Raw genomic sequence first — 6,273 nt, 5'->3', positions numbered from 1 at the left:
GGTTCCAAGATGGGCATTCCAAGCAGACAAAACCAGAAATTGGGCGATGTCTTGAGGCCTAGCTTCAGAAATAACATGGTTTCACTTCTGCCACTTTCTAGTGGTTACAGGGAGCCACTTCCTTCTTCAGAAGGAAGGGCGATGGATTTCATTTTTGATGGGAGAAGTGGCAAAGGATGCGAAGCTATGTTTAATTCACTACCTCTCCGGTTAGACTACCGACCTGCCACAGGACTTATGTGAGAGTAGAAGGAAGGGACATTCATCCCCAAGAGGTGCCCTGGGGGACTTGTCCTGGAAAACATCGAAAGGGGTGACAGAAATCTCAGACATCAGGGTTAGGTATTTCCTCTTCTCCGGTTCCACGGGCAAAATAGTAAAGTGGGGCGGAAGAGTCAGCCAGGCCTCTGAGTCTCAGCTTCCCCATGAGAGAAAAACAAAATTATTTACCTGCTTCGGTTGTTGTGAAAATTAAATGCATGTTCGACATTTAGCCATCTATATAACCAACTGCTTAATGTCACTTTGCAGCCAACACCATCTTTAAATCTAGTCCATTTAGAGAAATTCAGTAGTCAACAAAAACGTTACTCCTTTTCCATGACAGCTTCTCCCTGTCGGCCCCTCCTTCTCCTGCCCAGCGCATGGAGGTGGTCACGGCTTTAGTTGTCATGGTAGCCACTGGCTACAGTTCCTGCTGAGGGTCACACATTTTTGCTGAGACATTCTGAGTAAACTCTTTTTTTGGCAGGGGCAGTGGGGTCCATAGACCTGTAGTCATGAGACATAAAACCCCTCTGTTACTGTGAACTTGAAAGTCCTCTAAGCCTGGCTTCAGAGAAGCCCCAGAGGGGAGCCAGTAGGAAGTGTTAACCTGAAGGCATTTACTAAAGCACAAAGACATTAAAAGTAAAAAAAAAAAAAAAAAAAAAAAAGCAAAGCAACTCAAATGCAAAGTCTTAACATAATTTTTTTGTTTTGTAGGAACAGCTACAGAATTGTTGGGCCAGCCACTTCTCAGAGAAGGGGGTTTGGGCTAAATACACATTTAAGGGAAAATGGCAGAAAAACGATTGTTGAAAACTCTATTTCAAACAAATGTTTTTACCTCTATTGTGTTGTGTTAATTCAATAACAGCAGATCGAGAGTAGGAGAGTAGGGGAGAGCCTCAACCTTTCTTACATTGAGAGGCTATTTCTGATATTTCTAATTGATTTCTCACCTTGGATACAATGTTTTCACTAAATCACAACCTAATGCTTAACGATAACGTGGCTGAGCTATCCCACTATTGAGGCTGTCTGGATTTTAATTTGCTGTGACAATGTTTGTTGCTTTTAAAAAAAATCCTAATTAACAACAACAACAAAAATGGGTCGACAAACCAGTAAATATTTAAATAAGTGTCGTGTTTTATTTGAAACGTTGTCTAGAGATGGCTGACACTTTATGAATAAATTACAGATATACCCTCTCCCATTCTGGGACTTCCGGTGTTCATCAGTGATCCCAGACTCTCTGGAATACAGGCTCTGTGATTTGATTTCATTCTACCCCAGACTATCCCCTTCTTCTAAAAGTGGTGTGCAGCAAGGAATTTCTTTTATTCAAGTAAAATGAATTTGCGTCCCTTATTTTATTAAACTTGAGAACAGCCTCAGAAGAACTCTGCTCCTTCTGCAAGTGGAGGCTTTCAGGTGTTGCAAACCCAGGAACGGTCACCTCTCGTTTAGAGCATCAGGAGCGCCTTTATGATAAAAGGAAGTCTGATGTTTAGTTTGTTATTCCATTTTTTACATGCAAAAGGAAAATGTGAATGTGTTGAGACTCTGCTCTGTTGATAACTGAGTGAAGCTTCCAGGACAACTGAGCCCTGTCGAATGTTTTGTTTTGTTTTGTTTTGTTTTGTTTTTTGGTGGCTTTTTGCTTTTAAAACATAACTCAGTTTTTTTTTTTTAATGTTTATTTTTGAGAGAGAGAGACAGAGTGCGAGTGGGGAGGGGGAGAGAGAGACACACACACACAGAATCCGAAAAAGGCTCCAGGCTCTGAGCTGTCAGCACAGAGACTGACGTGTGGCTCAAACCCATGAACCATGAGATCATGACCTGAGCCGAAATCGGACACTTAACCTACTGAGCCACCCAGGTGCCCCAAAACATAACTCAGTTTATGCCACACTGTCTCTGAGTTCTCTGGTGGCTTTCCACCTGTCTCCGAATAAAGTCTGAGCATCTGATTGGACTGACCAGGGGCTGTGAGACCTGGTCCCCTGCCCACCTTCTTCCTGGCTCCCTACCTCCACTGTGCAGTCATGAGCGCTCCTTGAACACTGCACCACTTCATTCAGATCACTTGCTCTGGCTGTTCTTGTCTCAAATCCCATCCTCTCCGACCTCTCCTCAAGCCTTCAGAGCTTTGTTCCAATGTTGCCTTATCGGAGAAGCTCCTCCTGGCCATTGCAGTCTTTTCTCGCTCTCTATGCCCCTCCCTGCTTTACAATATTTATAGTACGTATCACTTCCTGAGTCTTATGTATTTATTTGTGTCATTTATTTTCTGCCTCCTCCTGACTAGGATGAGGCAGAGACTTTGTTTTACTCATTGATATTCCCCCAGCCCCTCGAGTTGTTCTTAGTACATCGTAAGTAATCAATAAAAATTTGCTAAATGAATGAATGGAAAGTTCCGGCTTTGTGTTGCTGCCCCCAGTTCTTGGTCTGGATTGAAGTTGAATATGCAGCACCTGGGGCAGTTCTAGGCAGGGTGTGTGGGCATCAGGAAATGCAGGTTCCTGTCTAGAGGTGAACTAGAGTTCTGTGGGCCACTGTCTCCAGGGCAGGGGATGTTCTGTGTCTCAGATCCAAGGCTCAGGGAAGTTCTTGGCACAGAGAGGCTGACAATAGACTTAACCTCCCAATCTGAGCTGGGGCAGAAGGAAAGCTGAACAGAGGCTTTCTAAGTCAGAAGCTCCCTGTGAGCACACTTGCTTCAGTGTAGATAGTCCGGCACATGGTTTCTAAGCCCCCATACTCTCAACATTTTGGGCTGGACAATCCTTTGTTGTGGGGCTGTCCTGTGCATTGTAGGATCCTGGGAAGCACATCTGGCCTCTACCCACTAATGACAGTAGCTCCCTCCTCCCGAGTTGTGACAGCCAGAAGTGTCTCCAGACATTGCCCAATGTCCCCTGGAGGCCAAAACCAACTCCACTGGGGAACTGCTGGTCGAGTAACTAAGAGCTGCCATTGTAGGCCCCAGGATGAAGCAGGCTTTCCTAAATCGTTCCCATATTCGGGGATAGAGTGGGCAGTACTGACAGAACCGTAGGGTTTAACCGTAGAAATGGCTCTGAAGGTCATTTGACTCAGTGGTTTTGACCTTTTAATTTCGCTTATTGGGTGGAACGATAAAAGTTGGATTCTCTGCTTAAAGTTTGAGGGTATCTGCCCTTCTTCCTTCCCTCCCCCTTTCTCCCTTTCAGCTCACCTTGAGGCACTGCCTCAGAAATTTCACCAACAAGCAAGGTTAAACATCGTTAAAAACACCTCCTTCTTACAGGTGAGGGGAGGAACAAGGCCGCTGAGAGCTCACAGTGGAACAACAAATTAGAGTCTCGGGCCGTCCACGGACTCCTTCCTCCCATCCTGATTTCCAACCCACTTTTCTTTCCAACACACTTGGCAGATCATTTGTTTTCTTGGAGCGTGTGGGGTGCTGTAAATGTTTCAATAGATCCAGAGAGAGCCTGGAATCAAACAGAAAAAATGCCTGGAATGATTAATCTGCATGTGCCATTAGACCCAGGACGATGGGACGTGGGGACTGGCCACTCGTGGTGGGCTAGGCCAAGGCCTGACCTGCTGGGCTGGAATGGACAAGGCCCCAGCAGTGGGTGATGGGGAGAAGACAGACAAAGGGAAAAGGAACCACTGGGTCCACACAGCAAAGGTGCTGGCTGTCATTGTCCCACGACCCAGCTAGGAGCCACTGCTATAAGAGGCTTCTTTGGTGTGCAGCCAGCACCTTGAACTTACCGCTTCTCTTCCTCTGGACTCTGCATTTTCCTTCCTTCGAATGGCACCTCAGGAGAATCTTCATCCAGCAGCTGATGATAGACAGCTGCTGCACAGGGTTTTGTTACTTGATAGAGGAGAGGGGCTGCCTGGAAATATATTCCATCCGATATTAAAGAATGTATTTTCCTGATTTATAGTCAGGCTAGGCAGGGTTGTCTGAGAGGCAAGGAACCAATGGGAATGTCCATTTTGACTAATGATTAATTATTACATCTAAAGTGATGTTTTCCCATCAACTGATAGGCTGGAAAAATAGACTACAGCTTGCTAGGTTAGCGCCAAGGGTCACAGATGTTGCCTCTGCATTTTCAGATTATATTATCCATTACAGACAGTACCTTCTCATTTAGAAACATAATTTGTTGTTCTCTCAAACCAAAAAAAAAGAAAAGAGAAGAAAAAAAAAAGGCTGACATTTCACATGCAAGCCAAAGATTAGAATCACTGCACAGGACGGCATATGGAAGTACATTAGGATGTAGTGTCCCTGAATCAAGGACACAAGGCGGCTTGTGCGGAGAGAGATGTAGAAGGCAGTGACTTCTGATCTTTATTATGCAAATGTGCAGCCCCGAGAGCCAGGCTGTTTAACCTCATCAGGGGAAATGTCACTGATCATTTCAAGCTCCAAATGTAGCACAAGCATTAGTACTATTATGTTATTATTATTATTATTTGCAGGGCATTATGTAAGCCCGAGCCCTCTGATTAAGCAGAGCCCGTACTTGCCCAGACCCTCTGGGGTTGCAAATCAACTCCTCCAGGTATTAAAAAACAAGCAAGTAAATCAGTTTTGTTCTCTCTCTTTAATGTTTGTGGATGGGACGCTTTGCAGATCGGGTGATGGCCAGGCATGGGTGGAGATAAGGAGGATCCCAACGGCCAGTTTCCAACCCCGGATGCTTAATGACAGGCTGCCTCCTGTTTCCCGCAGGTCTCGTGCACCAGTGGCAGAGAGGTCAAGAAGAAGCTTAAATAAAGCATGGCACTGGGGCAGGAGAAGGGCTAGATCAGGGGGTGGATGTGGTGAGGAGGACTGGATAGAGAGAGAGACTCTGCAGAGATTAGAAAAGGAGGGACCCTGATGGGGGCGGGGGAGAGACTCCTCTACCCCAGCTCAGGCACCACTGCTACCTTCCAGAGCCATAAAGAAAACTGAAGGCGACCGGATCTAAGAGGTGGAGACAAAAAGAGCTTGGAGTCAAGCAACAAAGAAAAGGAAGTGGAGGAGAAGAGAAAAAGCCGGCAGCAGTGATTAGTGGCCCAGGGCGACAGAAGGCAGAGGCTGAACCTCTCTGACCTCCAGGCGTCAGGACCTGAGCTGGCAAAGCCTCAGCTTCCAGAAGACATTCAGCAACAGACTTAAGGCGGTAGTGAAATTCTGGAGGAAACAAATAGGCGGTTGTGCGTTTTCCCTTTTCCTCCCACAGCCTGGTACCAGGGGAAAGGTCCAGCTTTAATAAGTCAATATTAATAAGTAACTTTAATAAGTAATAAGGAAGGAGACTGGCTCATTGCATAATTGGAAAGACTAGAAGCTTCTCCACAGACCTTTAGAGTTCCTCTCATCTAGCCCCAGATCCTTTAGATATGAACTCTGCTATCAGGATCCCAGTCCAATTAAATCAGACTTCTTGGGAGTGGGCCCACGTCCATATGTATTAAAGCTTTCTAGGTGTTTCGAATGTGCTGCCCTGGCTGAGAGCCGCTGCTTTAGGTTTTGATGAGTCTAAATTCCGTAAAGGCAGGGATTCTTGTGTGTTTACTCTCGCCTATGTAACCTAGCATTTAGCACAACGCCTGGCACACAGCAGAACTTGAATATAGATTCCCTACGTGAAAGGGTTGTGGGCGAAACAAGGCATTTCTGCAGCAGAAACAAGTCTGTATATAAGTAGGCCCTTCAAGGCATCTGTGGAGGGAGTTACCTCCCAGGCCGCCAAGAGCCACGCTCTCAGGATCATGTCTGTCCCTCACTGTGTGAGTAGACATGCAGCATGCTCCCAGTTCTTCCGGAGAGTAAAGCAGGAGTTGTACCCATGGGACCAGCAATCATCTTTATAGAATAGCTCTGGGAGGCAGCAGGGGCCCCCTTCCACGGGCGATGCTTCCTGAAGCCTTTCCCTTGTGTCCTGGAGGAAAGCCTCTTGTCTGTTGTCCAGCTGTCTCTGGGGTTGGTCACCACTGAGTAGG

Source organism: Felis catus, chromosome B1 (genome assembly GCF_018350175.1).
Source record: "Felis catus isolate Fca126 chromosome B1, F.catus_Fca126_mat1.0, whole genome shotgun sequence".
Classification (NCBI taxonomy): Eukaryota; Metazoa; Chordata; class Mammalia; order Carnivora; family Felidae; genus Felis; species Felis catus.
Note: the sequence above shows the minus strand (reverse complement) of the source record.